The sequence below is a fragment of the Bos mutus genome, chromosome 13 (genome assembly GCF_027580195.1).
Source record: "Bos mutus isolate GX-2022 chromosome 13, NWIPB_WYAK_1.1, whole genome shotgun sequence".
NCBI lineage: Eukaryota > Metazoa > Chordata > Mammalia > Artiodactyla > Bovidae > Bos > Bos mutus.
The window spans coordinates 33,776,275-33,803,100 of NC_091629.1; positions in this window are offsets into that span (position 1 = coordinate 33,776,275).

A 26,826-nucleotide genomic window follows, 5' to 3' on the forward strand; every position below is an offset into this window, starting at 1 on the left:
TGCTTCTTGGCCATCTATATGTTTTCTTGGGTTTCCCTGGTGGCTCAGATGGTAAAGAACCTGCCTGCAATGTGGGAGACCTGGGTATTCTTTGAAAAAAATTGTCCAGATTCTCTGCCCATTTTTAATCAATTGTTTGTTTATGTTATTAAGTTGTATAAGTCCTTTATATGCTTCATATTAACCCCTTATTGGATATATAACTTATAAATATATTTTCCCATTCAGCAGGTTGTCCTTATTTCATTGATGATTTTCTTCATTGTGAAGAGGTTTTTGAATTGATATAGTCCCATTTATTTTTGTTTTTACCTTTGGAATCACATCCATAAATACATCAACAAGAGTGATGTTAAGGATGTTAAGGATCTATGTTTTCTTCTAGTTTTATGACTTCTGGTTTTATATTCAAGCCTTTGACCCATTTTGAGATAATTTTTGTGTATTGTGTAAGATAGTGGTCCAGTTTCATTATTTTGAATGTCAATGTGGCTAAGTTTTCCTAAAACCATTTATTGGAAAGACTGTCCTTTCCCCATTTTATATTTTGACTCTTCTGTTATGGATTAATGAGCATGTATGCGTGAGTTTATTTCTGAGATCTCTATTTTGTTGCATTGATCTACGGATTTGATTTCATAACAATACAATACTCTTTTGATTACTGTGGCTTTGTGATATAGCTTGAAATCAGGGAGCATGATGCCTCCAACATCTTTTTCTCAAGATTGCTTTTTCTATTTGGAGTGTTTTGTGGTTCCATACAAGTTTCAGATTATTTATTTCTATGGACAGTGCCATTTGCAATTTTGATAAGCATTGCATTAAATCTGTATTATTTCCAGTAATATTGACATAATAGCAATGATAATTCTTCCAACTGAATATTCTCATGGAACATTCAATTCCATGAGAATGAAATTTCTATTTATTTGTGTCTTCAATTTCTTTCATAAATGTCTGACAGTTTTTAATGTACTGGTCTTTCAACTCCTTGGTTAAGTTTATTCCAAGGTATTTTATTATTTTTGATACAATTATAAATAGGGTTATTTTATTAATTTGAGGGCTTCCCTGGTGGCTCAGATGATTAGAAATCTGCCTGCAATGCAGAAAACTGGGGTTCAATCCCTAGGTTAGGAAGATTCCGTGGAGAAGGAAAATGTTACCCACTCCAATATTCTTGCCTAAGAATTCCATGGAAAGAGAAGTCTGTTGGACTACTGTCCAAGGGGTCACAAAAAGCTGAACATGACTGAGCAACTAATATTTCACTTCACACTTCTTAATTTGTCTTTCAAACTCTTTGTTGTTAGTATATAAAAACACAAAAGATTTTTGTATATTGATTTTGTACTCTACAACTTTACTGAATTTGTTTATTAGTTCTAACAGATTTTTTGGTGGAATCTTTAGGATTTTCTTTTTCTTCATTGTTAAAAATTTGTTTAACTTTACAATATTGTATTGGTTTTGCCATATATCAACATGAATCTGCCACAGGTATACATGTGTTCCCCATCTGGAACCGTCCTCCCTCCTCCCTCCCCATACCATCCCTCTTTAGGATTTTCTATGTATAAAATCTTATCATCTGCAAATAGTGACAGTTTTACTTCTTTTTTCCAATTTGGCTATCTGTTTATTTGTTTTTCCTGCTTAATTGTTTTGTCTAGGACTTTCAATACTATGTTGAATAAGGGTGACAAGAGTGTGCATCCTTGTCTTGTTCCTAATGTTAAAGGAAAGGCTTTCAGCTTTGCCATTGAGTATGTTAGTTGTAGACTTGTCATATATTCCACCTATACCCATTTTGTTGGAGAAGGCAATGGCACCCCACTCCAGTACTCTTGCCTGGAAAATCCCATGGATGGAGGAGCCTGGTAGGCTGCAGTCCATGAGGTCGCTAAGTCAGGCACGACTGAGCGACTTCACTTTCACTTTTCACTTGCATGTATTGGAGAAGGAAATGGCAACCCACTCCAGTATTCTTGCCTGGAGAATCCCAGGGACAGAGGAGCCTGTTGGGCTGCCATCTGTGGGGTCGCACAGAGTTAGACACAACTGAAGTGACTTAGCATACCCATTTTGTTGAGAACTTTGATCATAAATGGATATTGAATTTTTTCAAATACTTTTCTACATCTGTTAGAATGATCATATGATTTTTACTCTTCATTTTGTTAATGTGTTGTATCACACTGATTTACTTGCTGATGCTGAACCATCTTTGCATATCTGGAATAAATCCTGCTTGGTAAGGGTATATGATCCTTTTAATATATTGCTGAATTTGGTTTGGTAATATTTTTAGTATTTTTGCATCTATGTTCATCAGGGATATTGGCCTATAATGTTCTTATTTGTAGTCTCTTTGTCTGTTTTCCTTAATGTCCATAGAATTTTGAGTGCCCTTTTACATGGGTTTTATAGCTCCACTCAATGATTTAGACACAGAGTACCTAGAAGCTGCCATGTTGTCAAGCTAACTTTTGACACCAAGAGGTTTAAATTCAAGTAAAATCTCCAAACCCAATTGGAAATGAGTTTTAGCTTCTAAAGTTTTCTCACATGGATGGCTTGGATAGTAGTTGACAGGTACCAGCTTTGGCTGAATTAGGCATTTTGATATTCAAGTTTTGTATGGGGACCACTTCCAACTGACCATGTGAATTTGGGAAGGTTTTTACCCTCTGTGGACTTCTTATCGCTCTGGAAATGAAGTGGATTCTATTCATTAAGCACTAAGCTTTCTCCCTTAGAAAATTCTAAGGTTAGGTTGAATTATTATCACTCAAGTAGAAAGATTATTACTATTTAAACTACTATGCTGTACCCCTGAAACTAACACAACATTGTTAATCAAGTATACTTAATATAAAATAAAAATTTAAAAATAATTATGATGCTGTACATCTGTCATTTAAAAGGAAACCAGGAACTCAAGAGTTGGATGGGTGTTCACTAGGTGTGTCTCCCATTGTACAAGTCCATGATCTCAAAACTCCTGTTTCTGGTGCTACCCTTGGCAGGAAGTAGGAAATTTTCATAAAGGGTAAAAAGTGGAAACCTTACCTGGTAAAAGTCTTGTTAACAGATATTGTCCTATTAGGTTCTCTTAATTATTTGAAGGGCTTCCCTGGTGGCTCAGATTGTAAAGAATTCTCCTGCAATGCGGGAGACCTGGGTTCTATCCCTGGGTTGGGAAGATCCCCTGGAGGAGGGCATGGCAACCCACTCCAGTATTCTTGCCTGGAGAATCCCCATGGACAGAGGAGCCTGGTGGGCTACAGTCCATGGAGCTGCAACCAGTCGGACATCACTGAGTGACTAAGCACACACAATTTTTTGAAAAGTTCTCTTCCTCCTTACTCTAGCTTCCCTCCCTTTAGGTTGAACCTCCCATGAATTTTATGACTCATCCATTTCATTTTCTATCTAAATGATTAAAGCAAGTGTTGGCAAAGTGTTCATTTATTCACTGTAATTTAAGGCTTCCTCTGCCAGGCAGGAGTAATAACTCTGTCCTTCCTCAGACCACTCTGGCTGCAGAACCTCGAAGCCAGCCTGGGGCAAGGGAAGGAAAGGAAGGAGAAGATAGATTTCATAGGTTTGTAATGGCTCATAGATTGGTTAATATTTTTTCTGTGGAAGATTCTGGCACTTGGAAAAGGTATACTGATCTTCAGACCACAGTTTAGGGAACATAAGCCTGAAAAAAAAAAATGAGATTTTGTGGTTTTGAAGTATCTCTATTTTAAGAAGTAGAAAATGTATTAAAAGGGGGAAAAAATGAAAACCTGGAGCAGCCTGAAGAACAGACCTAGGCAAAATAGCACATCAGGAAAGAGGATGAGGGGTTGTTCTCTCTTTCTAGTCTCTTTCCTTCTCTTTATTATCAGTCTTCATTGGATACATGCATACATGGGTAAAGAACAGTGAATAAGTCAATTTTTGAATGAATAAATGAATGGATGAATCATAGGTCAATGTTTCATAAATCTGGCTCATCTTCAGAATCAACTGAAAGCCCTTTTTATAAGACAAATCCCTGGGCTGTTCCCCTGGTGATTTTGATCCATTAGGTCACAAATGGGGCTTCCTGGTGGCTCAGATGGTAAAGAATCTGCCTGCATTACAGGAGACCTGGGTTCAGTCCCTGAGTCAGGAAGATCCCCTGGAGAAGGGAATAGCTACTCATTCCAGAATTCTTGCCTAGAGAATTCCATGGACAGAGGAGCTTGGCAAGCTACATTCTATGGGGTCTCAAAGAGTCAGAGATGATGCGACTAACACTTTCACTTTCACAGGTCACAAATGGATCCAGGTATTTGTAGTTCTCAGTTGCTTCCTAAGATTCCAATGATCAGCCAGGTTTTGGAAAATGAGGCCTCAGTTAAGTTCAGTCGCTCAGTTGTGTCCAACTCTTTGCGACCCCATGGATCGCAGCACGCCAGGCCTCCCTGTCCATCACCAACTCCCAGAGTTCACTCAAACTCATGTGCATTGAGTCGGTGATGCCATCCAGCCATCTCATCCTCTGTCGTCCCCTTCTCCTCCTGCCCCCAATCCCTCCCAGCATCAGAGTCTTTTCCAATGAGTCAACTCTTCGCATGAGGTGGCCAAAGTACTGGAGTTTCAGCTTCAGCATCAGTCCTTCCAATGAACACCCAGGACTGGTCTCCTTTAAGATGGACTTGTTGAATTTCCTTGCAGTCCAAGGGACTCTAAACAGTCTTCTCCAACACCACAGTTCAAAAGCATAATTTCTTCAGCTTTCAGCTTTCTTCACAGTCCAACTCTCACATCCATACATGACCACTGGAAAAACCATAGCCTTGACTAGACGGACCTTTGTTGGCCTAGAGCACAGCTGTAATCCAGAGTCCATTCCTCTGCATTCTTACCATAAGTGAGGGCCACACTCTGAATGAGCCACACTGATCAGCCCCACATGGAATTTAGCTACAGATTATTCAAGCAATTGTTAGTCTCTTCTTGATCAGACTAGCTGATTCCCCTGTCTGCCATGCTTGTATGTTGCCAGTGAAATGACAATATTTTGCAGAAAATTTTTTTAGAAACTTTTCTATTAAAATAATGAGATTTTCCATTCTGTTGTATTTTAACTGTTCTGGAGCTGCCCATCCACAAACAAACCAAGAATCCCTTTGCTTGGTTTCCTTGTTCTTTTTTTGTTAGAAACAAGGATATTTCTGAAATCCTTGATTTTAGAAATGCCTAAACTCATCTCCCTCTCCCACTTAATCAGTATTCAGTTCAGTTCATTCACTCAGTCGTGTCCAGCTGTTTGAAACCCCATGGACTGAAGCATGTCAACTTCGCTGTCCATCACCAACTCCTGGAGCTTGCTCAAACTTATGTCCCTTGATGCCATCCAACCATCTCATCCTCTGTCATCCCCTTCTCCTCCTGCCTTCAATCTTGCCCAGCATCAGGGTCTTTTCTAATGAGTCAGTACTTCACCTCAGGTGACCAAAGTTTTGGAGCTTTGGCTTCAGTATCAGTCCTTCCAATGAATAATCATTTTTAGTATTCAATAAATAGGTATTGAAATCTCTAGACTGCTAGGAATGGTGCGATACAGAAATGAAAGATATCATCCCTTTTTAATGAAATTTATAGTCTAGTGGGTAAGTTGAATAAGAAAATGGTTATTCTAAGCATGATAAAAATATGTATAGATCAGGAAAGTTGGGGTATATTTTGGGCCAAGAGCATGATAAGTACTGAAAAGAAAGGGAAAATCAAGATTAAATGATGAAGAAGCAGTGTGTCTATAGCCATAGAGGTGATGACATTAAAACCTTGGAGAACTAAACTCAGATCCATGTGGGCTGGAGGAGTGATGGGAGATGACATTGGAAGCATAGAAACCATGTTATGATATACCTTGAAAGCCTTCCTAAAATTTTGGATTTTAGACTGAAGCACCAGAATTTCCATAAGGGATTTGAGCATGAGATGGACACACACAGATATACACATTTGAAGAAATGCTTTCATCAGTGTACAGGTTTTGTCTGACCTGAAATTTGCCAGACTGGCTTCAGGGATCTAAGGAGAAGAGACAGAGAAAAATAATGAAGTAGTAGAAATCATTTCTACACCTTGATGATGTGTGGGTGTGTTTGCATGTGGCAGGAGTAGCAGTGACAAAACAGGCACCACGGAGTGATTCTCAGACTCTAAAACCTTGACTGTGTAGAGAATGGGGGTGCCATTCATGGAAGCAATTGTTTGACTGATTTGTATTCATTTTCCTGTGGTATCCAAAGAAATTGTGGACAGCATCATAACATGAATTGAGCAAGTGCCATGCCTCTTTCTTTTTTTTTTTTTTCCCAAGTCCTTATCAAGGCTGAAAAATCTTCTAAGCACAGATGAAAGAAACAGCAGGGCCAAGATGACTTTGAACTCACTGCACATGATTCCTTTTATATAAGACATGCTTGACAAACATTAATTAAATCTCCCAGAACCTCTTTGAAGTAATGTAGGAAATATGTACAGGTGGGTAAACTGAGGCCTCAGGAACTAGAAGGAGAGCCTGAGGACATACTAGGGCAGGTGCAGTATTTGAAGAGACCCTCATAAGAGGCCCCTGTTTCTCTGATGAGGCCAGATGTAGGTGCTTGTTTACAAGCAGAGGTCTTCCAGCATGTTCTGTAAACCAGACAGGATGAGGCAGGCTGGTTATTGACTCCAGGGACCACATTATCTGACCTTAGACCTGGCAGCCTTGGGCCTTAGAGCACATCCTGTCTACTCATAACCCAGGGCCACTATCTCTCTTCTGAAATCTACAGCTGTGTCATATTACTTCTAATGCTTACTTAATCTCTGAAACTGACCGGTAGTCATGAGTGTCAGAGGTGAGGGTGCTTGACTTCATGGCCAAAAGCAGGAACCTGAGTCATTTTTGTACCCAAGTTTCTGCTTTTCAGCTTATTTATTTGCAGATTGAACTCTGGTTTAGGGTGCAGGATGTTTTTGCAGAGGAAGAGTCCAGATGTGATGCAGGCCTATCAGCAGCATTGGTCAAGTTTACAGGGGGCTCTGGAATTAAAATGGCCCTTTAATTAAAATTAAACTTGGCCGTTATCCCAAGTTGGTTATGATGACTGGGCCTTTGTACTTTCATGTTGATAAGTGATTGGGTGTGGCTACCTTGGAAAGGACTGCAGCGAAGTCAGACCCTGAAGAGGCTGATGTCTGAAGGCTGTACACAATATACATTGAGAACCTCATTTTGTGCTTGCTAAACTAGATGCGTCCTAAAAGATGGTCTTTGACCAGTTGTATCTGCTGCCCAACTACTGATTCCTTCTACTCAGTTATCCTGTTAGTATCCATCCTCTATCAGTTTACTGTACCTATAACACCTATGATGTTAGAAATGGAGTTAGATGCTATAATGGCAAAAGATAGAAAAAGTCCCTGTGCTCAGGAAGATCTCAGTCTAGTGAGAGAGACACAAAATTAATAGATGAACACAGAAACAAAATCAGCTCATAAATAACTAAGTGCTTCAGGGAATAAGAGAATCAAATAGAGAGAAAATACCAAAAAAATAAGCATATGCACTTATGCTGTTGAAGAGAGAAAGATGGAAACACTTTCACATCTATCCACTGAGATAAAAGGCCTTCCCTCTGATAATTTAACAAGATATACAGTTCACCAGCAATTTAGGAGGTTACGAAATTGAGACATGCTTGAAACTTATGGGAAATAATTGAAAACTTAGCTTCGTAGTGCCATTGGCCTTCTTCTGGACAAAGAGAGTGAATGAAAAATAATTACCCAGAGAAAAGAGCAATTTTTTAAAGGAAGATTTGGAATTGGATTGTAAACAATGTATTTTCTGAGTACCACAGTGATAATATCAAGTGACTGTTTTTGTCCTTTTCACGAACTCTCTATTTTTATTTCTGATATATTTTTCTGAATCCATTGTCCTTTATTTTCATATTAGAAGTTTAAAATTATTTTTCCAGAAGCATTTCTCAAAGAAATCTTTGACTGTGAACATATTCAGTTGCCTTACTGAATGTAATGACCACTTGAAAATCCTGTTCTAGTTAAACTTTCTAAGGAATCCATTCAGAGATGAGAGACATTTAGACATTTTGTTCATTAGCTTGGTTAACCATTGGTTTTCCATTTTATTTACCATATTTTCCTTTTTTTCTCTATGATTTAGGTCTCGAAAACATTTGGACGGTTTGCATGAAAGGGGCTATATCATAAATGCTTTTAAGGTTTATATGATTTATATGCACAGCACTCATGATTCATGTCTCAAATGGCCATGTTAGTAGATTTTTTTTTATTAAATTCTTGATTTATGTGAAATAGATAAATACACGGATCATTCAGAACAAGGGTGTCTGTGTCTGGGGGTGGAGGGAGGGGAAGGACGAGAGGGGTCTGGCTACATGAATAACTACCTATTGGTTCTAATGGGATTTGCACAAGGAAGACTCCTGTATTCCAAGACATAATCTTTCTTCATTCTAACATGTGGTTAGGTATATGTTATTGATATAATTTTAATTTCTGAGCCATGTTAAATCGATACATGTTTTAGATGTCCCCCTTGAGGAAGGAAACATAAAAGAACATGTCTTTTTCCTTCTCCTTCTTCTCATGTTGTATTTGGCAAAATACCTTGACATTCTAAAGTGTCTTATCTACCTCTGATTTGGTTTACTCAGTGTTTACCATCATAATATCAGAAAATGGAACCAAGAATGCTTCTTAACAATGAGAATATTTCATAAAAGAAGATACTTAAATAGGACTTCCTATAATAGTAATAAAACATTTTCAAGCCCACTCTCTGCTGAAGAAAGGAACTTTCACCCTGCTCAAAGCTGGAGTTGTGTGAGAAAGCGCATATGTGTGTTTCAAATAACCAAACCAATAAGTCCTATTTCTCTCCTTATTATAATCAAGGGAACAACCCTTCTAATAAAATTGTGTTCAACAGTTCCTCTATAAATTTCCTCCCTCATCTTAGCTCCACCTGGTATAATATAAAAGGTAATATACTTTGGAGGTATTTTTAATAAAACTTTTTCAGATGACTTTATGTGGCAAAACAATTCATTTATAGCTTCTTATTAGTTCACTTTTATAGAGGTTTTAGTCTGTCCTATCTCATGGGGTAAAATCTTTTTTTTTTCCCCCATGACCGACCTTTGTATTTCTGTTGATTTAATCTCTCCATTTCTTAGTGTTTCACATGTAAGAACATGGTTAAGGCAGGGGGAAAATTAGCTTGTTCATACTCTTGTGATATTAAGATTGACATTTTATATGAATCTTACTATATCCTGATATTTTTATTATAAGGCCCTGCATTAACTCTGATGTTTATAAAAGTGGAGACAAAGTGAAGAGAGGAGCTGATTCATAATTTGTTTCATATTAAAATAACTGCATGATTATTCTGTTATTCATTCAAAAATGACTTCTTATGTAGATAAGTCGTTTAAGGGATCATATTAGTGTTCTTCATTCAAGATGACTACTTATGTAGATAAGATGCTTCCAGAATGGTGAGAATCTGGAATGACTTCATGGCAAGAAAGATTAGTGAAAAGCATGACACATCATGAGAGAAGGAATAGCCAAAATAAGAAGCAACTGGCTGAAACACAACTGCAATAGTTTTATGGTTCATCCTTTCTATTCTTCAAGGGCAGGTCATAGTCCAAGAGAGGGGAGAATAAGTTCTTCAGGGAGGCTCATTGCTTCTTATATTCTTCACCAATTCTCCCACCTTTAGCTTCAACCTGAACCCAGAGTTAGTAGGCAGGATGTGCATGGAGATACACTGGATCTGTTTGACTCATGAGTATGCTTTAAATCTCTTAATATTCTGCTTCTTGGAGCTGTAGACTATTAGAGGCACTAGATATATGCACAAGCCAGGCTTTGGAGTTTGCACGGTTCCATGAAAAATGTGAGAGCAGAGGCTCTGTTAAAAATATTATTAAAGATTTAAGATGGTGACAGTAAGCGTTAAACCACACATGGGGAACCATCTAAGTGTAGGACCCTGTGTCTCTGTACAGGTTTTACACCCATGAAATTGGCCCTACCTTCAGATACTTCTGAAGAAGAAAACTGCAACCCACTCCAGTATTCATACCTGGAAAATCCCACGGACCGAGGAGCCTGGTGGGCTACAGTCCATGGGGTTGCAAAGAGTTGGACACGACTGAGCAACTTCTGTGTGTCTGTGTGTGTGTCAGATACTTCTAGATGTGAGGGTGAAAGTAAGGCTAAAAATAGGAATTTTGTCTAAATATGTATTTAAGCACAGGCTGGACACCACATTTCCATGTCTATTCTGTACAGCTGCTTCTGTTCATTTCCCTCCCTGAACCACCTATAAAACTGTAGTCAGTAATAGTGTTTACATCAGAGGGTTGTTGATGGGTTCAATAAGATAATACACATAGGGGGAAAAAAAGGAAAAAATTAACAACATGATATAAATTAGAGTCGGACACGACTGAAGCAACTTAGTATGCATGCATGTGTTGGAGAAGGAAATGGCAACCCACTCCAGTATTCTTGCCTGGAGAATCCCAGGGACGGAGGAGCCTAGTGGGCTGCCATCTACAGGGTTGCACAGAATTGGACATGACTGAAGCAACTTAGCAGCAGCAGCAGCAGATAAAAACAAAATGAGAACTTGTATACTCTCTTAAATAATATCTACTTAAAACCTCTAAAAAATAAACAATAGAACTCTATAATAAACATTATCTCAAATCAGGGAAAAAATTAATACACAGATGGTACTTCTTGGGGTGTCTGGCACACAGTAAACATTCAATAAGTGTAATTTGATGTGGATGAAGGAGGAAGAGGAGGGGAAAGTGGTGGTGGTGAATATGGAAGCCATAGTTGCTAAAGAAGAGGAGAGCTGAATTTAAACCAGTCCTTGCTGGAATCATTTTCCCACCACTACCCATGAGAACCTGGGCAAGTAACTTAACCTTAGTGCCTTTATCAGTTAGCTATTGCTGAGTAAGAAACCAACCCAAACCTCAGTGCCTTAAAATAGTTATCACTTATTTTTTGGTCCTGTGACTACACAGGACTCGGCTGAACTAGGCTGAACACCTGTGTTCAAGTTGAAGATCTAATGGACCTGGGTTACATGCTGACAGTTGGGCTCAGATCTGCTTTCCATATATGTTATTCCTCTTGGATTAGTAGTCTGGCTAGAGCATAATATTTTTGGCAATGCTGGAAGCATGAGGAAAACCCTCCCTGTAAAAATCCATTTAAAGGCTTTGTTCACTATGCCTGTGAACATTCCGTTGACCAAAGCAAATCACATGACCAAGCTTGAAAACAAAGGTCAAGGAAAACACACACCATCTCTAGAGAGGAAACTCATAACATAAAGGGTATGGAGAGAGAAGAAAAAGTTCTGGGTGCAATGACTCAATGTTCTTACATGGTAATATGGAGTTACCATGGAAAACTCAGCAATGGCCACAGGACTGGAGAAAGTCAGTTTTCATTCTAATCCCAAAGAAAGGCAATGTCAAAGAATGCCCAAACTACCCCACAATTGCACTCATCTCACATGCTAGCAAAGTAATGCTCAAAATTCTCCAAGCCAGGCTTCAACAATATGTGAAATATGAGCTTCTGAATGTTCAAGCTGGTTTTAAAAAAGGCAGAGGAACCAGAGATCAAATTGCCAACATCCTCTGGATCATGAAAAAAGCAAGAGAATTCCAGAAAAACATCTATTTCTGCTTTATGGACTATGCCAAAGCCTTTGACTGTGTGGATCACAATAAACTGTGGAAAATTCTGAAAGAGATGGGAATACCAGACCACCTGACCTGATTCTTGAGGAATCTGTATGCAGGTCAGGAAGCAATAGTTAGAACTGGATATGGAACAACAGACTGGTTCCAAATAGGAAAAGGAGTACGTCAAGGCTGTATATTGTCACCCTGCTTATTTAACTTATATGCAGAATACATCATGAGAAGCGCTGGGCTGGAAGAAGTGCAAGCTGGAACCAAGATTGCTGAGAGAAATATCAATAACCTCAGATATGCTGATGACACCACCCTTATGGCAGAAAGTGAAGAGGAACTAAAAGGTCTCTTGATAAAAGTGAAAGTGGAGAGTGAACAAATTGGCTTAAAGCTCAACATTCAGAAAACGAAGATCATGGCATCTGGTCCCATCACTTCATGGCAAATAGATGGGGAAACAGTGGAAACAGTGACGGACTTTAGTTTCTTGGGCTCCAAAGTCACTGCAGATGGTGACTGCAGCCATAACATTAAAAGATGCTTACTCCTTGGAAGGAAAGTTATGACCAACCTAGACAGCATATTAAAAAGCAGACGCATTATTTTGCCAGCAAAGGTCCATTAGTCAAGGCTGGTTTTTCCAGTAGTCATGTATGGATGTGAGAGTTGGCCTATAAAGAAAGCTGAGCATTAAAGAATTGATGGTTTTGAACTGTGGTGTTGGAGAAGACTCTTGAGAGTCCCTTGGACTTCAAAGAGATCCAACCAGTCCATCCTAAAGGAGATCAGTCCTGAATGTTCATTGTAAGGACTGATGTTGAAGCTGAAACTCCAATACTTTGGCCATCTGATGTGAAGAGCTGACTCATTTGAAAAGACCCTGATGCTGGGAAAGATTGAGGGCAGGAGGAGAAGGGGACAACAGAGGATGAGATGGTTGGTTGGCATCACCGACTCAATGGACATGAGTTTGGGTAAACTCTGGTAGTTGGTGATGGACAGGGAGGTTGGTGTGCTGCGGTCCTTGGAGTCACATAGAGTTGGACACGACTGAGTGACTGAACTGAGCAGAATATGGAGTTAATAAAATGACTTCCTCATAGACTTGTTTTGAGGACTAAATGGAATAATCCATGTAAAGTATTTAGCACAGTGCAGGTATGTATTTAATGCAATATGTGTCAGCTATGTTTGTAGTAATGACTCATCTCTGACTCAAATACAATGAAGGATTTTAGATGAGAGAGGCAGGTATAGATGTGGAAAGCTGAGAAAGAGTTGGTGGCTAAGTGTTTAGCTGGATCTTAGAAGACAGCAAGTTTTTCAAGGAAAAAAAGGGAGGGGATCTTGTTGGGTGTGGCAGAGCAAAACCAAATAGCCAAAGGGCAAAATAATATGGATTTACAATTTTGATTGTGTTTAGAATTTTAGGTAAATTACCCACTCTTTCCATCCCTCATTTTTCATTTAAAATCCTTGTGATGACTTGTCAGTCCCAATACCACTGTTTGGAAAAGAGAGTATACCATGCACATATAATAAATCAGTTAGGTTCTCTGCTTGGAACTTCCTCCAGCATTTCTTTTCCCTGGGCAGGTGCTGCTTCCCAAGAGTCTGCTCTCATCTTGAGTGGAAGGACATCCACAGGAATCCAGGATGCAAGACTGCAAAATATTCCTTGTGGGTTCAGTCCTGTGTTGGAGCCTTTGAGAATGGCTATTGCTTATGTACAGGGTTTTGTGGGAGAGCTGTGTGAGTTCTGTTCATGGCAGTGAGGATTTGAAACACAAGACTCTGTGAGCAGCAAATACTGTAAGCTCTTCAATTCAAAGTTCTTGCATATGCCTTCCCCAGTCCTCCAGCCCCACCAGTCTGCTGCCCTGATTTCACTATGGGGTCCTGAAGAACTAGCGGGACAGAAAGCCTGCTGCTAACACAGCCAAGTTGTCCAGTCATATTAGCATCCTCCTCAGCAGCCACAGCCTGAAGAAAGATGAAGGCCTTTCCTCCCCACCCTGAGTGACATGTGTACACAGAGGGTGTTCTGTGGAAGGCAAATCTTTAGAAAAATCATACATAGAATATAGTCAAACAAAGAGCTGGAGCTTGGAACTCTTTGGTTGTGACACTGTCCGCACATGGTTCCTCTGAACTCATCCCATACTACCATAAAAAGGACCGACTGGAAACCTCTCTTCAACTGCTGATGGCTTTTACTTCTAGCCTTGCAAATCAGTTTTGAGAAATCACTTCACAATCTTATTATCCCAGTTGATATTGGTGCTCCCCAAAGTTACCCTGCCCTCATACTCTTCAGTTCAGTACAGTCACTCAGTCATGCCCGACTCTGTGACCCCATGGACTGCAGCACGCCAGGCCTCCCTGTCCACTACCAACTCCTGGAGCTTGCTCAAACTCATATCCATTGAATCGGTGATGCCATCCAACCATTTCATCCTCTGTTATCCCCTTGTCCTCGTGCTTTCAATCTTTCCTGGCATCAGGGTCTTTTCCAATGAGTCAGTACTTCGCATCATGTGGCCAAATATTGGAGCTTCATCTTTAGCATCTGTTCTACCAATGAATGTTCAGGATTGATTTCCTTTAGGATGGACTGGTTGGATCTCCTTGCAGTCCAAGGGACTCTCAAGAGTCTTCTCCATCACCACAGTTCAAAAGCATCAATCCTTTGGTGCTCAGCTTTCTTAATAGTTCAACTCTCACATCCATACATAACTACTGGAAAAACCATAGCTTTAACTAGATGTACCTTTGGTGGCAAAGTAATGTTTCTGCTTTTTAATCTGCTGTCTAGGTTGGTCATAGCTTTTCTTCCAAGGAGCAAGAGACTTAATTTCACGGCTGCAGTCACCATCTACAGTGATTTTGGAGCCCAAAAAAGTAAAGTTTTTTTACTGTTTCCACTGTTTCCCCATCTATTTGCCATGAAGAGATGAGACAAGATGCCATGATCTTCACTGTCTTCTTTCACTTTCATCAAAAAGCTCTTCAGTTCCTCTTCACTTAAGGGTGGTTTCATCTGCATATCTGAGGTTACTGATATTTCTCCCAGCAATCTTGATTCCAGCTTGTGTTTCATCTATCCTGGTGTTTTGCATGATGTACTCTGCATATAAGTTAAATAAGCAGGGTGACAATATAGAACCTTCACGTACTCCTTTCCCAATTTGGAACCAGTCTGTTGTTCCATGTCCAGTTTTAACTGCTGCTTCTTGACCTGCATACACATGTCTCAGGAAGAAGGTAAGGTGGTCTTGTATTCCCATCTCTTGAAGAATTTTCCACAGTTTATTGTTATTCACACAGTCAAGGGCTTTGGTATACTTAATGAAGCAGAAGTAGTTGTTTTTCTGGAACTCTCTTGCTTTTTCAATGATCCAATGGATGTTGGCAATTTGATCTCTGGTTCCTCTGCCTTTTGTAAATCCAGCTTGAACTTCTGGAATTTGTCAGTTCATGTACTGTTGAAGCTTGGCTTGGAGAATTTTGAGCATTACTTTGCTAGCATGTGAGATGAATGCAATAGTGTGGTAGTTTGAACATTATTTGGCCTTGCCTTTCTTTGGGATTGGAATGAAAATTGACCTTTTCCAGTCCTGTGATCACTGCCAAGTTTTCCAAATTTGCTGGCATATTGAGTGTAGCACCTAGCAGCAGCATCTTCTAGTGTTTGAAATAGCTCAACTGGCATTCCATCACCTCCACTAGCTTTATTCATATGGTGATGCTTCCTAAGGCCCACTTGACTTTGGACTCCAGGATGTCTGGCTCTAGTTGAGTGATTATACCATAATGGTTATCTAGGTCTTTAAGATCTTTTCTGTATTGTTCTGTATATTCTTGCAACCTTTTCTTAATATCTTCTGTTTCTGTTAGGTCCATATTGTTTCTGTCTTTTATTGTGACCATGTTTCCTTTGGTATCTCTAATTTTCACACACAAATGAAAGGAGCCAATGGGGGCAGCCAGCAGCATTCTGATGCTCATAGTAGCAGATGGTGTGGCATCCTGCCTAGATGACCCTCCACAACCCAGGCTCTCATCCTCCAGCTGCTGGGCCTGTTGGCAGCTAATATCCCTCAGCTGTGTACCTCTCTAGTCTTCTTGCCTTCAGCTGGAGAGCAGACTCACCCCTTCCTGGGGGTGGCCCACATCCATGGCTCATGGATATCAGTGTAAAATGCCTCCAAGCGGGAGAACTCAGGACTGACTGTTTCAGCTTCAGAGCTGCCTCGGGGTTGCTAAGCCTTCTGTTGCATCTTATCTCCCTGTTTAGTCTGCTGCCCCCTCCCCTACATGTGTTAATACTGGAGAACACACCACAGTGACTCTTCACACAGATACTTATCTGAGAGTGGATTTCCTCAGAGGTTTGACCTATGACCTATGACATCTACCCAGTGTCATGTGGCTCTAGGCACATCTCACATCATGGCTCATTTAATTTCCATATCCTTAGCCACTAAGGAAACTGAGGTTGGATATTAACTTGCCCAAGATTCCTCTCTTGGTAATTGACAAAAAAGTCTACCTTTCTCCAAATTTAATCATCTGTATGCTGCCTGACAGTTAAGCTCACAGGAATGTACACAAAATGTAATGTACTTAATGTACACAAAAATGTAGATCTTTTATTGAATGAATGCCTAGATAAATGCGATGTCAAAGCAAACAGAAAGGAGAGTGGTCAAAATCTCTGTAGGAGGACCAGGGGTGCGTAGTGGGGCTCTTCTGTGGACTCAGACGTACACAGGTGTGTCTGATGAATGGATAGACACTTGCATCCCTCAAGGTGAGTGTGGGAGGAGGAAGCAATGGCACACTTACAAGGGGGCTATTTGAAGAGAGTTTAGGGAAGGGGTTCTTTACAGAAGTGTGGTCAGATTAAGAGACTGGTGGTACAGTGGTAAAGAATCGCAGGTGGTAATCCACCTGCCAGTGCAAGAGATACAAGAGATGTGGGTTGGGAAGATCCTCTGGAGAAGGAAATGGCAACCCACTCTGTAATCTCACCTGGGAAATCCCATGGATAGAGAAGCCTGGCTTGCTATAGTCCATGGGGTTGCAAAGAGTCAGACATGATTGAGTAACTAAACAACAAGAGACTTACAAGGGACAGCAAGTTCTGTAGAACTAACTAGAGCAGGGCAGAGAGCTCTGCCACTCACAAAACTGAAGAGGCAGGAAGAGGAGTCCAGTTGGTAGAAGGGAGCTTCTTGACAGGAACCCTTAGTGGAGGAATGTTTAAACCACAGACTGAGGAAAGAGAGCTGGGGAAAGAATACTCCTCCTTCTCCTCTCTCCTGCCCTTCCATATCCCACTGTCCAAGGAGTACCAGCCAGAGGGCATGGAAACCAGATTATGCATTCCACAGACCTGGCATTTTGGGACACACAGACGGATGGGCTGTTGGGGAGGTGTCTGGTGGAGCAGGTAGAAGGTTCTGGCACAGCACTGAAATGAGACACTGAGTTCTAAAGACACTGAGGGCACCAAAGAACACTCACTTGATGGTCAGCTGCCAAAACATGACCCAAGGATGGGGAGGCTGCATCCTCTCCACTTTGCTAAGACCATGATGAAAGAGGCGGCAGGCTCACCACAGCCTCTGAGGGTCAGCATGTCGGGGAGCCTCATTCTCCGTGTGAATTGCAGCTCCAACGGAAGCCAGAAGTCATGGTCCTCAGCGACTTCTCCAACCCTGTTTATCAACAATGTGGGCCGGGGAGGAGGACAGGCTTGGGCTATTTCCAAGTTTAAATAAAACAAATGTAGAGACTCTTAGAAATGACCGGAAAGCTTGAGATGGAGTCTGCAATATACTGGGTTGTACCTGGCATGAAAATCAGTCAGTAAAAGGAGATATTACAATTAATGCAATGCTTTTACACCCACAGGCTATGAAGTCTGGGGAACAGTTTAAATGTAAAAACATGGAAATTTAGAGAAACAGGAATCTGAAACCCAGGCCAGAAGCTCATTCATTCAGCATACACCAAGAGACGCAGCTCACTGAACAAATATGTTTGAATGCCTTTTCTAAGCTAAGTACATGCTATTAGTGTTTCTTAAACAGGGTCCACTGAACCACAAGGGGTCTATGGATACAAGTTATTCTGTCATGGACTGAGAAGGAAACATTGAGCATTTATTTTTACTAACTTCTACCTGGACATCATTTCCTTCAGTTATAAATGTAGGCAATAAAACACTGTAGGAGTAATATGAGGATGTATTCTTATATCACACCACAATTATTTATTAATATTTTTGTATATATTCATTCAAACACAGTAGTTTGGTTAATGTATTAGTCAAGAAGAATATATATATATATATATATATATAGTTATGTCACACTTTCAGAAAATATTTTAATCTTTATACTTCTGTATAATTTGTTTCCTTTGTAATGCCATGCATTTATTTTATGCATTTAAAACATTATTTAGAGATGAGGTTCAAGGCTTCACCAAACTGCCAAAGGGATTCAGAAGTTAAGAACTACTGTGCAAGGTGCTGCTTTCAAGGGCTCTCCGCAATGTGGGGAACACAGCATTATGTACATCACACAATGGGGCATAACACATGGCAAGGTCAGCCTACCTGAGAGAAAGATTTGATGGGAGTGATATATAAACTAGTTTCAAAGGAAAGAATATGCCCACCAAGTAGGCAAAGTGTTGGGAGCAGGAGAGGGCCAGTGAGGGAAGAGCAAAGAAAGGCAGGATTCTTATCAGAAAAACCAAGATGCTGAGGAGTAAAAGAGCACCACGTGGGAGAGAGAGCAGGCAGAAAGTACCAAGAGCTGGGCAGAAGCCAGGTAAAAGAGTTTGAAGCATTTCTTCTGAGTCCTAGGAGAGCTGTTAAAGACTCGGTGCTGAACAGGACAGGATCACCTCCACACGTTGTTTTCAGAATCATTCTCAGCTGCTGTGTGGAGGTCAAAGGGGGAATTGCAAGGATGGGAGATAAGGTTCCCTTGGCCAGAATTTAGAATTGACATCATGAGAGTCCGAGATAAGTGTGTAGAAACCAGCATGATGGCCTCAGTCAGAAGTCACAGAATAAAGTTGTAGATCACAGCAAAGCCTTCACTGTTCTAAAACCTTCTCTAGCAGAGAGATACTTGGCCAGTGTATGGACTGTGAAAGTGCTGAGAAAGATAATGTCCCAGGAGCAACCCTCGATGAGGGATGGGAGTTGGTGGAAGATACTCCAGATCTGTCACCACCAGGCAGGCTTTTCTGAGGTCAAAGGACACCAGTGGACGTGAGCTCCAGCTGCCCATATGGTAACCTACTTCTGCTTTCCCTGCATCCTCATTGCTCTTCCTGGGGTCACCTCTCAGATAAACCACTTGTCCACAAACCTCATCTCAAGGCAGCTTTAAGGGAACCCCAAACTAACAGAGACTGTCTCCAGACCCCAAACTAACAGTAGGTCTGGAGAGAAAAAAACTATGAAAGATGTGGCATTACAGAACCTGATCATAATCAAATCTGAAATGAAAGAGCAGGAGGTACAAGGATGATATTAATTTTTCTTTCTGCCTTGTGTAACTAGTAGAAAGTCTACAATTCTCTGAGATTGAGTTTGGCAGGAGGAAGAACAAATTGAGGGGGAGGGCATCATTAACTCAGTGTGGACATGATGATGGGCAATGGACATAGATGCCTAATAGGTGGTTGGAAATGCAGAAGCAGAGTTTACAGAAAGGATTGGATTGGTGGTGATGGCTTACTTGGGGTCATCAAGAATTTGGAGGGGATTTTTCAGGGAAAGTTGAGGAAACCTAAACTACCATGTTTTGAACAGCACATTTGTGGAAGTGGCTGTCTTTCAGGCTGGCCGTCTCCCTCTCATAATTCTGATTCTGCCACCTCTGTCTAATCACTGGCAGCTCTGACTTAGTGGAAAGCAGTTTCCTGCCTAAAATTCCTTCCAGTAATAGAAAGGCAAATTAAAAATATTGTTTTTCTGTTCCTGTTTCAGTTTCTACAACAGCAAATATTATTTGTCAGCAAATATTATTTGTAGGGTGATCATAATCTTGATCATCCAAATCAAGACACTTCTGAGAGTAAAGGGAAGCAGTATTTATAATTATACCTGAACATAGATACAAATTGAGATGATCTTGGACAAATGAGGACATGTTGTTGCACTGATTATCTCATTAAGACCAGATATCTTTCTAGAAGTATCTAGAAGTAGAAATGAGAGATGAAGAAACAGGCAAGGACAGAGAGGGACAGAGAGAAGAAGAGGAAAAGGAGGGAGAGAGAGGAAAGTAGAGAGAGGATGAGGATAAGTTGTACATCTATTTTGAGAATCCTTAGTGACATAGTTATCTGGAATACTCTTTTAACTTTCTCTATCTTTATCTTTTGTACACAGGTAGGCTGGACATAAAAAAACTGAATAATACAGAATCTGCCCAGTACACACCAGTCAATAAATGATTTCTCAACAATGAACACATTTATCTTTTGAAAAATACTCCTAAAAATTCCATTTCACAATCAGTCTGGTCCACAGGGATGTTTTCTCCCACAGTTATTTCTGGTTTTATTGCACAGTTAAATACCTGAATGAATGTTCTATTGATCAGTTTAGGCATGGAAATTTGATCTCTGCTTTTGTATTAGATTGAGTCTATTAAAATGTCTTGATTTTGGTATTTCTTTCTGTAAAATGGAGATAACTGCAATGCCCAACTCATACTATTGTGATGAGTAAATGAATTAAAAACACAAAGAGCCTGACACATAGTAATCATTGTTGTTCCTGATTTTATTTCTAAAACAGGGATGAGGCCTTTACACTTACTATTATTTAGGCATAATATAGGGACTGTTTTTTAATTACTTAAAAACATGCCAACCTATATTCAACAAAATGGTTTCACTGAAGTAAATCAATTCTTCATATCTAGTGCACTCATAAATGGCATTCAGTGAGCAATGATACCAGATTTTAAAACTATTTTTCCTGAAATATTCTAATTTAAATATTTGAAGCTATGTTTCTGAGTATTCAATTACCTCTTCCCCTTAATATGAGATCACCTTAGCTGTGGGGCTTCCCTGGGAGCTCAACTGGTCATGAACTCACCTGCAATGCAAGAGACTGGGTTCAATCCCTGGGTTGGGAAGATCCCCTAGAGAAGAGATAGGCTACCCACTCCAGTATTCATGGACTTCCCTGGTGGCTCAGAGAGTAAAGAATCTGCCTGCAATGCAGGAGACTCCGGTTCGATTCCTGGGTTGGGAAGATCCCCTGGAGGAGGGCATGGCAACCAATACCAGTATTCTTGCCTGGAGAATCCCCATGGACAGAGGAGCCTGGTGGGTTATGGACTACAGGGTCGCAAAGAGTCAGATACGACTGAGTGACTAAGCACAGCACACAGTACCTTGGCTGTAGCAAGATGGGTGAGGAAAAATGCCTGGAGTTTAAATGAAAAACTTCATTCAAACAGATCTTCCATGAGTTTTTGAGAATGGAGAAAACTCCTTTAACCACCATTATTTATACTCTTTTCCGGCTTTCACAGCATAAGGGTTAAAGTTAAAAATGTGTCCTTCAGTAGATAGTATCGGCCAAATCTCTAACTTACCTAGAAATTCAGGCAAGTGTGTCAAAAAGACAGCTATAGTGGGGGTTGTCGCCTTTCTTGAAGGAATATTCTCCCTTCATGTCAGAGCTTGAACTTAAGACCTTGTATTCATCGGTCCCTAGTTGAAAGTCCCTCAGTCTAACTTTCTGCCCTTTTCTCTTTGAACACATTCTGAAACACGTTATCACTTTCCCCAGTCCTCTCCTAGATAACAGAGACAAATGCTGCATCCTGTCTTTTCTCTGACCCTAGTCAGCCTTTCATCCCTGCCCCCTTACTTCCTGGAATGGTGGCAGTATTTTAATACCTGGGACATTGCTTCACTTTTGATTTACTTTGTCACATTCTTTCATGGGCATTGGAGCCTCTTAGAACTAGTGCTGTCCGACAGAGCTATTCTACAAAGATGGAAATGTTCTATGTCTACAAGTGTCCAAAATGCCCACTAGGCACATGTGCGGCTGAGTGGTTATTGAAACTGAAAAGGTGAATTCTTAACCTAAATTAATTAACTGAAATAACCATAGGGAGCTAGTGACTATCATATTGGACTGTGCTTAGAGTATCTTTTCCTTCAAAGATTTCATCCAAATTAGTTCCTGGGGAAAACAAAAACAAAACCAAAAGTGAACAAAAGTGCTATTTATTTATAGTCACAGGTGCTGTTTAAACCATGTGTCTAGATAACCACAAAGAGACATTTACTGAAATTGTGAGTTCTGTTGGGAATTGGGCTTAATTCAAAGTTTTCCTTTGACTTCGGTGATGCTGCTAAGCTCTTGCTTTTCCTTCCACTTCTATTATCTCTCTTTAGATAAATATTGCTAAGATTTTAATATTGGAAGTCCTTGGGAGTGAGTCAGACTCTCCTTTTTTTAGCTCTATATTCTAAGTTATCGTACCATGCTGATAGCTTCAGTACACCAGTGACTCCTAAAGTTTTATTTCCAATATACACTTCTTCTCTTTGGGGCTTTCTCAAACAGAGTATGTTCAAAGTATGACTTCATCACTGAAAGACACCAATTTAGCTGGGCAACCCTGAAATCCCCAAACTAACCTTGACACCTTCATTTCCTTGCATTAATTCTTGCCTCTCAGCCATCTCCAAGTCTAATTCTTTTAACTTGGAAAATAGCTTTCAAGTTCATCCACCTCCCTTCATCACCACTGTTGCCATCATGATCCAAGTTCTGGATCTTTTGCTAGTGGTTTCTACACAACCATTGTTACATTGTTTTTTTTTTTTTTTTTTTTTGCATTTTGTAAATGCATCATGCTTCTTTTAGTCATGGAGCCAGTACAATGTCTCTAGAATTAGTGCTGCCTGGAATGCTCCCCAACTTCACCCCTGATCACACTGTCCTTCTCAATACCTGATTTATCTCCCTGAGATTTTATTCAGGCCTTAGTTCAAATGTCACTCTTTAAGGATACTTTCTCTGATACCCTTGACCATATCTGTACTGCATTATACACTTTTGTATCACCAGGTACCTCCTCTTTTGAGCATTTATCATAATTATAATTAATTGGCTTTATCACTGCAATTAAAAAAATAAGGAAAAAAAAGTAATTTCCATAAGCAGAGGAAACTGTTGGTCCTATTCATCATTCTATTCTTTGTGCTTGACTTAGTTGCTAAGTCTTGTTCCACTCTTTTGCAACCCCATGGACTGTAGCCCATCAGGCTCCTCTGTCCATGGGATTTCCCAGGCAAGAATACTGGAGTGATTTACCACTTCCTTCTTAAGGGTATCTTCCCAATCCAGGGATCAAACCCAAGTCTTCTACTTGGCAGGCGGATTCTTTACCACTGAGCCAACAAGGAAGCCCGTTTGACTCAGTAGATACACAAAATAGGTGCTCAGTCAATATATGCTTAGTTTCTTAGTTACACAACTGGAAGCTAAATATACACTCTTGTTGCCTGGGGTTAATAAGCCGAAACATGACTCAGTATCTGGATCAGAAAATTGATGGGGAAATGAGTTTGGTAGCCTGTCATTTGTATGTGATCTAAATTCTCAAAACAGTGAGTTTCTCTGTGAATAAAACAATAAGAAACTGGAATCTTGGAGTTTCAAAACAAACTCTTGATGTAAACTTTACACTTGTGTTATTGCAGCTGCAAACTTCCCAGCTGTTCAGTAATATTTTAAATGTGTTTTGAATTATCCATTTACTTCTTTTAGTTCTTGAGTACATTTTTGCTTTTTAAAATTTTCAGTTAACTTGCTGACATGACTCTAATTGTTACTATTCTGTAGAATAACGTTCTTTCAAAAGTTCTTGTCAGAGACACTCAACAAAGCCATTAACTGACCATGGTTACTGATTTCCAATAAGTCATCCATCCTTCAAGAAAAACTTTTTGCAATCAATTGTCTTTATCTAGCATGATACCAATCTTCTAACTCTATTACTCAAAAGTGGTACCTTTTCTATTTTCTATGTTATAGTTTCCAAACGTGAATTTGACAATTTTCAGGCAGGAAGGGAAAATGAAGGTTTTCTGGACTTATATGAGACTTTCGGTCTTTGTCGATTAAGTGCTCAACTGACCTTATAACTAGCTTCCTCTCTTTGATCTGATACTTTCTTATTTCATGGTTGCAGATGTTTTAAAATGTTCCAACATTTTTCCCCCTGGGTAAACTGGATGCTTTTTGGTAGTGATTGACGTAGATTGCTTGGCCACTGTGGCTTAATTTGATAACTTTTCCTAATGAGTAAGATATGTAAATTGAGGATAAGAAGGACTACTAGGCTACACTAATCTAAATTTGAGATAGTTCACATCAGATTGCCTGGCTAGTGAATTACATCTGTTTTTTGGAAGAAAGAGATTACTATGTATATACTGCAAAATTTGTGATTTTACAAGTTTACAATAAGTTTTTGAACAAGGTCAATTTAAAACATATATTACTTAAAGGAAATACAGGCTCTTAAAGAATAAACCAATAGATTTTAAAAACTTAAATGTCTGCTTTCTTCAGAATATTTGAAACAAGTCACAAGAATTTCTGAAAAGTTAACCAAGGAGTAAGCATCCAAGACATTATTGAAGTATATTAATTTAATTGAATTTAACAATTAAAATTGTGACAAGCTCATATTTATACCACTCTGTAATAAATAAATATTTTGAGTAGTCATTTTCTAAGACCATGGAAATCTATGGTTCTCTTTAATTAACTAATTAAACTAAATAATATTTAACTCATTTTTAGAAACACATCTTGTTTTTTTCATTTGTTAAAGTAAATTGTAATTCACTGTACTTTTGTCAAGGGTGCTTCCCTGATAGTTAGGTTGGTAAAGAATCTGCCTGCAATGCAGGAGACCCCAGTTTGATTCCTGGGTTGGGAAGATCTTTTGGAGAAGGGATAGACTACTCACTATAGTATTCTTGGGCATCACTTTTGGCTCAGCTGGTACAGAATCCTCCTGCAATGCGGGAGACCTGGGTTTGATCCCTGGGTTGGGAAGATCCCCTGGAGAAGGAAAGGCAACCCACTCCAGTATTCTGGCCTGGAGAATTCCACGAATGTGTAGTCCATGGGGTCACAAAGAGTAGGACACGACTGAGCAACTTTCACTTTGTCAAGGGTAGGACCTTAACTATCACTGTTAAGTAATGATTGAGAAATTCAATAAAATTATTTTTTAAATTAAGGAACAACTATTTATAGATGGCAATTATAACAATAATAAACAGTCACACATACCTTCTGCAGGCAGAAGAAAACATGTGTAATAAGACTAAATTACATCTAAAACAAAGGTATAGGTTTTACATATAAATGCTAAATAAAGAACTTCCCAGATGCTAACTCAAATGGGCACCAAGATCATAATCACAGGAATATTCCAGGGTAAAGGTGGGAGTGCTCAGGGCACCACACAGTATAGCCACTCCAGAGCCACTCCAGGCCCGCTATCCTACACGGGGATGGAGAATTCAGCTCTGCTTCTGATGAAATCCCAGCCTGTTCCTTATGACCTTGGGCAGGTCACTTAATCTCTCTGTAGTTTAGCATTCACATCTGTAAACCATAAGGATAATTACACCCATTCTTCAGGTTCTTGTGTGGATTAAATGAGATACTGTATGAAAGTGCCCCATGAGTATTGGATAAATGCTAACTATTTGAACCTCCAGTATTCCCTCCATGGACTTCAAGTGAGTTTTATTGTTTAGGCCTTGTAGGCTTTATATTTCTTACTGCAATATTGTCACCAGAAAGGGGCAGAGTATTAGCTTCAATAAATCTGCATTTGCTGCTATGAAGATCCTATGTGGTCAGCAACTGGATTTCTCAGAAGAAAATCTTTTAGAACCAGATTTTCTGCTTCCACCAACAGAAGCAAAACCTTTTACCTTCATTAGCACAGCCCTGCCAATAGCTTTCAAGTGGTCACGAGGCTAAAAGTTCTATTCAGCTTGGGGCCATTTTGCATTATCTCCAAGAGACACTTTCACCCTGGAGAGGCCACCTGCCTCTTAAAAGTTGAGATAGTATCTCTGCTCAACCCTGAGCTTCCACAAGCTGCTGAAGGCAGACATTTATCATCACAAAGGGAACTCAAAGGCCGGGCAAGACACTTGCTGTCATTTTACCAACCCATTGCCTATTTTTCCCTAAGCTTTCCCCAAATTTTCATTAGGGTTTGAGATGGAACCAGAAAGTACAACACAATTAAAAAAAATAGTAATAGTTTTTTAATTAAACTTTTTATTTGAGGTTATTGCAAATTCAGATGCAGTCATCAGAAATGATAGAAAGCAATACTGTATACTGCTTAACTTGTAACTTTCACTCAGTTTCCCCCAATGGAACATATCAAAAAACTAAAGTATAATATCAAGAATATTGACACTGACACAATCAAAATACAGAACAATTTCATCACCACATTCTTGTCATACTTCATCCCTCCTCCATCCCTGACCTCTGATGACCACTAATTTGTTCTTGATCTCTATAATTTTGTTATTTCAAGAATATTAGAGAGGTGAAATCATACAGCATATAAACTTTTGGTATTGTCTTTTTCCATTCAGTATAATACCCTGGAGATTCATCCATGAAGTTGTGTGTGTCAGAACTTTGTTCCTTTTCACTGATGAGTAGTATTCCCTCGTGATTAATATATCATGGTTCATCTAAATTTTCATCCACTGAAAGACATCTGGGTTGTTTTCAATTTTAAGCTAATATGGATAAATATTCAATGAATATACAGTTTTTATGTGACCCCTAGGGCATTTCCTGGTGGCTCAGTTGTAAAGAATCTGCCAGTGGTGCAGAAGATGCAGGAGATACAAGTTCGATCCCTGGGTCACGAAG